The sequence below is a fragment of the Loxodonta africana genome, chromosome 2, assembly GCF_030014295.1.
Source record: "Loxodonta africana isolate mLoxAfr1 chromosome 2, mLoxAfr1.hap2, whole genome shotgun sequence".
In the NCBI taxonomy this organism is placed as follows: Eukaryota; Metazoa; Chordata; class Mammalia; order Proboscidea; family Elephantidae; genus Loxodonta; species Loxodonta africana.
In genome coordinates this window covers 191417628-191424689 of record NC_087343.1, presented here as the reverse complement: position 1 = coordinate 191424689, position 7062 = coordinate 191417628, and positions in this window count along the sequence as shown.

The following is a 7062-nucleotide window of genomic DNA, read 5'->3' as shown; positions in this document are numbered from 1 at the left end:
GTTAGAATTCTTCTACAGAATCTTTGAACAAAGCGTTTAGTAGTGGTAGCTGGGCATCATCCAATTCTTGTTTCATGGCGAAGGAGGCAGTTGTTCATGGAGGCAATTAGCCACACATTCCATTTCTTCCTCCTATTCCTGTCTCACAGGAGTCCTGGGGGTGCAGTACTTAAGCGCTTGGCTGTTAACAGAAAGGTCTGCAATTCGAACCCTCCAGCAGCTCAAGAGAAAGATGTGGTAGTCTGCTTCCGTAAAGATTTAAAGCCTTGGAAACCCTATGGGACAGTTCTACCGGGACCTGTAAGGTCCCTCTGAGCCAGAATTCACTCACTGCCACAGGTTTATTCCTGACTCAAGGAGCCCTTGTGGCACAGTGGTTAATAGTTCTCCTAACCAAAAGGTTGGAGGTACAAACCCACCAGCTGCTCTGCGGGAGAAAGATGTGCATTCTGCTTCAGTAATGATAACAGTCTTGGAAACCCTATGGGGCAGTTCTACTCTGTCCTCTAGGGTCACTTTGAGTCTGACTTGAAGGCAAGGGTTTTTATTTTTTTTACTCCTGACTCTCCTTCTTCCTCTGTTGCTCCATGTGAACGTAGACCAATAGTGTGCCTTGCATGGCTATTTGCAAGCTTTTAAGACCCCAGGCCATACAAAAAAATCTAGGAGACTGAAGAAGCACTAAATATGATATTAGGCCAATTAACTGGGATGTCCCAGGAAACCATGACCCTAAACCTCCAAACCAAGAAACCAAATCTCATGAGGTGTTTAGTTGTACATAAGCAACCTCAGCAGCTGCTCTTTCTGTTGTTGTGAATATATCTGTCATACAACTTTTGCCAATTCAAGTTTTTACAGGTGTGCAACTTATTGACATTAATTACATTAATTGGCTGTGCAACCTCACTCTTAATGGGATTTTTCCATCACCATAAACAGAAACTCAGTGCACTGTAAGCAATAACCCCCTTTTCCCTCTTCCTCCTGCCCTGGTAACCACTAGTAAACTTTGGTCTCTATACATTTTGCCTGTTCTTGTCTTTTTATATAAGTGAGGTCATGCAATATTTGTCCTTTTGTGACCAACTTATTTCACTCAGCATAACATCTTCAAGCTCCATCCATGTTGTAACATGTAGCAAGACTTCATTTCTCTTTCTGGCTGAGTAGTACTCCATTGTATGTATATACCACATTGTCTTTATCCGTTTATCCACTGATGGGCAGTAGAGGCTTACTGATGTTCTTTTAATGGTATACCACCAACGGTCTCTCTTCTATCCCCAACTCCTTCTTCGTCCCACTTACCATTTGCAGAGAAGACCACAGAGGTCATCTAGGCATGCTGGAGTGCTTTAAACATCGTGTTGCTCCAAATGCCATATTTGAGCAGGCTTCTTAAAAGTAATCGAGAAGTCTGTTCAAAATGCAGATGCTCAGGCTCTATCACAGTCCTACAGAACCAGAAGATAGATCAAGGCCAGGGAGTCTGAATTGTAAGCACACAAAGATTTTGAGGCACACCAATGTTTGAGAATCATTCTGAACCAACCACCTGGTTTTGCAAAGCTCCCCACATCCCATCCTAGTTTTTGTAGCCATGTGCAGAAGCCCTGGGGTTGTAGTGTCAGACCTGGATGCCAGCGCTGCTTCATATGATGCAGGACCTTGGGTGACTGAGTCCATGTTTCTGAGCCTCAATTCCCTCATCTGTGAAATGGGAATGATCTTAGTACCTGCCTCAGAGGGCTGTTATGAGGGTTAAAGGTGTTAATCTGTTTAGTGTCTAGTTAATCTGTAGAGTGTTTAGAACAATGCCTGGCACATCAAAAACAAACAAACAAACCCATTGCTGTCTAGTCGGTATCGACTCGTAGTGATCCTAAAGGACACAGTAGAACTGCCCCATAGCGTTGCCTGGCACATAATGCTCAATTATTCCTAACAGAAGTAGAGGCCTGGGTGTGGACTCAGGGGAGTCCTGAGGCTAAGCCTCGTGTTCACAAGGGTCCTGACACTCAGGCTTTCACTATTAACTGCTGATGACGCAAACTGTAAGCTTTCTGTGCTTGATGTAAACATGCTGTGCGCCAGGCTGGCTGGAATTCACTTGTGCTCTTTGCTTTTTTAAAAAAAATTCTGCTAGAGCCTTGAGAAGGCTTGAATTTGTCCAGGCCCTGTAGGCCCACCTGCATCCATCATGCCCATTGGGGTCCCTCCGTGTCCCCTAGACCCCTAGAGCCTCAGCTCTGCTTCCTGTCTCAGGGGAGACTGCCTGGAGGGGCTGGAGAGGCCTGACCACTACTCTGGCTGAGATGTGCCCCTTGGTCAGAAGTCTCCAATCCCAGCTCCGTTGTGCGGGAGACACCTGTGATGTGGGAGGCTCCTTACTTGGCACTTCAGCAGTGGGAGGAGGGGTAGAAAGTAAGAGGCTCTGAGCCTTCACTGAGTCCTCAAGTTAGGGAACCCAGGGGCTTATTCTATGAAGGGTACATTCATTAGCTCTCCCATCCATCCATTCTATTCATATATGCTCTATATCTATTGAGCGCCTGTGCTGCTGGATGCCAGATAGAAGATTTTGTGATGTCATTTAACAGATGGGGATGGGGAACTCAGAGAAAGTGGTGTCTTGTCTAACATCCAATATTCAGACTCAGGCTGGGCTCTCCAGTGGCTTATCAGTGTTCTCTGGCATGTGGTGGTGAAATTACTGAACGCCAGTACTTACTGATACTGGTGATTGACTATCTTTGCCCCATGATGGGCCCTATTTTAGGTTTCATTCCAGACCCCTGCAGACAGGTTTGGCGACGTCTCTGGATTCAGACTCAGCCACAATGGCCACATCTGTGAGTGAGTGAAAGCTGAGGCAATATCAACTTAAAGGCCACTCACTGTGTGTGTGCCTAGACTCTGACAGTAAGGAAGTCAGAGGGGAAAAGCAAGAAAGTTCAGAAGTCACGTCTCATCAGCAACGTGGGCAGGCTGTTCCCCACAGGAGTAGATGCTGTCGTGGCTGGGTGACACAGAAGACATGAGAAGGGCCCTCCACTTCAGCGTAGTACTTCCTGTTCATCAGCCTCATGCCTGCCCCTAACAAGGACTTCATTCATTCATTTCCTCACTTGCTGGCTCCTTCTTACTCATTTATCCACACATTCCTTTATTAAGTCATTCACCTACTCATTTACTCACACATTCCTTCATTTGCTCATTGACTTAAAAAAGAAAAACCAAGCCCGTTGCCGTCAAGTCGATTCCAACTCATGGAGACCTCACATGTTACAAAGTAGAACTGCTCCACAGGGTTTTCTTGGCTGTATAATCTTTATAGAGGCATATCAGCAGGCCTTTCTCCTGCAGAGCCACTGGGTGGGTTTGAACCACCAACCTCTAGGTTCGCAGTTGAGTGCAAACTGTGCCACCCAGGGACCTTTGCTTACTAATGTACTCATTATCTATTTGGCACCTACTTGGAGCCATCTTCACAGTAGTTGGTGTGTTCAAGTCTGTTGCTGCTGCCACTTTGTATCTGAAGATGGTGCAGGACCAGGCAACGTTTCATTTTGTTCTGTTGTAGGTGATGTAGCCATGAATTGGAGCTGACTCCAGGGTAGTTAACAACAACGTAGCACTTAGAGCCAGGTGCTGGGCTGGATCAAAGAGATCTGGGGAGACTTGAGACCTGGTCCCTGCTCTGAAGGAGTGCAGAGCCTCCCTGGTGAAGGGAAACCAAGTGAGGAGAGTCATTACAATCCAAGACAGTCAAAGCATATCCATGATCAACCTGGGTGGGGAGGCATTTCTCTACCTCTACGTGGTTCAGTACGATGAACACAGACACAATAAATGACATCACCAGATGAGACGATAGGAACTGGAGGCCCTGCCAACCCAATGACAATTTAGTGAGATGGGCCACTGTCTTGCCTCATGCCTGCCCTTGGAAACATGCCCAGGGACTGGTATAGAAGCCCCAGGACCGAGCACAGTGCCTGGCACAGAGGAAATGCCCAGTGAATATTTTCATTTGTCTGAAGCAGAGGGTGACGTGGTGGGGAAGTACATGCGTCCTAGCATGACATCCTGGGTTTGGATCTCCACCCCTTCCTGGCTCTGTGGCTTTCAAGAAGATATCTAGCCTCTCGATCACTCACTTTCCTCATCTGAAAAGTGGGAATAATGGTAGTACAGTACTTAGTTTGGAATTCATTTTGGTGCCAGGATTAAACGAGCCCTTAAAAAAGAAAAAAAAAAAAAAATGCCTGGCAGAGTAAGCACTTAATAAATGTTAGAAATTCATATTATTGAATGAGTGAATAATAATGGCTAATCTTATTATTCGGAGGCACGCTGGTGATTCAGTGGTAGAATTCTTGCTTTCCATACAGGACACCCGGGTTCGATTCCTGGCTAATGCACCTCCTGTGCAGTCACCACCCATCTGTCTGTGGAGGCTTGCGTGTTGCTATGATGCTGACTGAACAGGTTTCAGTGCAGCTTCCAGACTAGAGGAACTAGGAAGAAAGGCCTGGTGATCTCCAAAAGTAAATATCACAATGGTCTGATCTGCAAGTGATCGTGGGGGTGACACAGGACTGGACAGCGTTTCCTTCTGTCATGTATGGGGTTGCCATGAGTCAGGGGCCAACTCCACAGCATCTAACAATCTTATTAGGCTGAGCATTTACTATGTGTTAGGCATTGTGCTAATGGCTTTATAAACATTACCTCATTTAATCTGTTAAGCAATCCTTTGAATTGTCCCTTTTACAGGTGAGAAAGCTGAGGCTCTGAGTGAGATGGGAGCAGAGGAACACATGAGCTACTATTAGATGCTCAATATTGATATTATTTATTATCTTTCATTTGATAAAGATAATGATCCATATTCATTAACATAGGAAGATGTCTATTAAGTGAGAAAAGAGTAAACTACAAAATAATATGAACAGTATAATACCCTTTTGTTTCTGGAAGGATATCACTAGAAGGTTAACAATGGTTACCTCTGATTACTGGGATTATAGGTGATATAAATGTTCCCTTTTTGACTTTTCTGTATTTTATACTCTTCCTCCAATGGGCCTATAAGCACGTATTATTTGTGTAGTTAAAATGACATTTTAAGGGTTTAAAAATTTTTTTTGTTCTAGAAGGCCTCCAGTGTTTAAAAGAAAAACAAACAAAAAACCCAAAAGTACCCTCTGCCCCAATCTCCCATTTTCAGTTCTCCCTTTTGACACAGCACAATCATGGGGACCGAGGCAGAACTACACAATCCTTCATAACCCTGGAGTCGAGAGGACCTGGGTTTGAATTCCAACTTCACTATCTACTAGCTGTGTGACCTTGGGCAAATTGCTGACTCTCTCTGAGTCTGCTTCCACCTTCCTAAAAAGGAGAGAAAACCCACCTCCTAGGATTGTTGTAAGGATTAAGAAGATAAGGCCTGAAGAGCAATCACTTAGTGCTGGCAGGTGGAGAATGCCCAACCTTTGGGAGCTATCACTGCAAGAGTTAAGATAAAAATAATGTATTTTGGTCAGGAGAAAGTACATGACCTCATCACTATTTAACTGACAGGAGACAACTGGTGGGGAGGGAAAAGTGTCTTCCATGAATGTTCTTCTCCGCAACACCTGCCCCCCTCACATTCCTGGACTACTGCATTGATCCGCTGCTGCAGCTAATGACCTTCCAGAATAAGAGCCAGTTTCCTAAAAAGGGAGTCTCTAGGAGTCCAGAATCGACTTGATGGCAAAAGATTTGTTTTCTTTTTCTAGTTTCAGGAGGTGCAAACGGTGATGCCCTCTACTATTAACCTCAAGGGTGGTGGTTTGAGTCCACCCAGAGAAAGGCCTGGGCATCTGTTTCCAAAAGGTCACACCCTTGAAAACCCTATGGAACAGTTCTATTCTGTACTGTATATTTTTGTTTTGGGCAAGAATGAAAATTAATTTGTGACCTACAGTAATAAAAACTAACCACAGCTACCATTTGCGAGCCCCGTTGCCACACCCCATTTTTCCCCAGGCTTCATTCCCTCTGCGATACCCGCCCACCCCAGGCAGCTGTGGGCTGCAGCACTTAAGCTTCCCTCTTCACTGAAGCACCTCTACAATTTCACCTCTTTGGCAGCACCTCCCCAGGAGAAGCCATTTCTGCCGGAACAACCGAAGCCCCCAACCTATATAGTCTCTCTCTATAATCCCTGGTTCAGACACCCACTTACACAACACCACTGCAATCTGCACCCGGTTAGATGACTGAAAAAGTTGGTTTAAGGGAGTATTTCTAAAAATGACATATCCAATAAATCAGTTGCCCTCGTATCCACTCTGACTTGGCGCCCCCATGTGTGCCAGAGTGGAGCTGTGCTCCATGGAGTTTTCAAGGCTGTGACCTTTCAGAAACAGATCACCAGGCCTTTCTTCACAGGCATTTCTGGGTGGGTTTGACCCGCCAACTTTTAACTACACAACCTATATGTCATTTGTAAGCCAAATGCTTACAAATGACAAATAAACTCATTCCCATTGCTATGGAGTCCATTCCAACTCATGGCAACTCCCACGTGTTATAGAGTAGAACTGCTTCTTAGGGTTTTCTTGGCTGTGATCTTACAGAAGGAGATTGTCAGGCCTTTCTTTCCATGGCTGTTGGGTGGCTTTGAACTACCAACTTTTAATAGTTGAGTGCAATGTGTTCTGTCAACCTAAAACACATACACCAATCTTTTGACCCTAAGCCAAGGCTTTTCCACTGAGAAACCTCTATTGGTGTCCTGCCTTCATTTCCCCTACATAAGCCATATCCTTACATAAACCAACCTAAGAGCTCTAGTTTTTGGTTCCTTTAACGTGGAGTGCGAACATAGGTACTTTCAATGGAAATGCAGACTCCTCAAGGATCCCTCCCAAGTCCCTTATAGTAGTCTTGTTCACATCTAATTCAGTGACATTTTGAGGTAGTCGTGGCAACTCACCTTTATCAGGTCTTTCCAAAGCGTTCAACTTAGTTTTACAATCATATTTCATTGGTTTAAGTAATAGT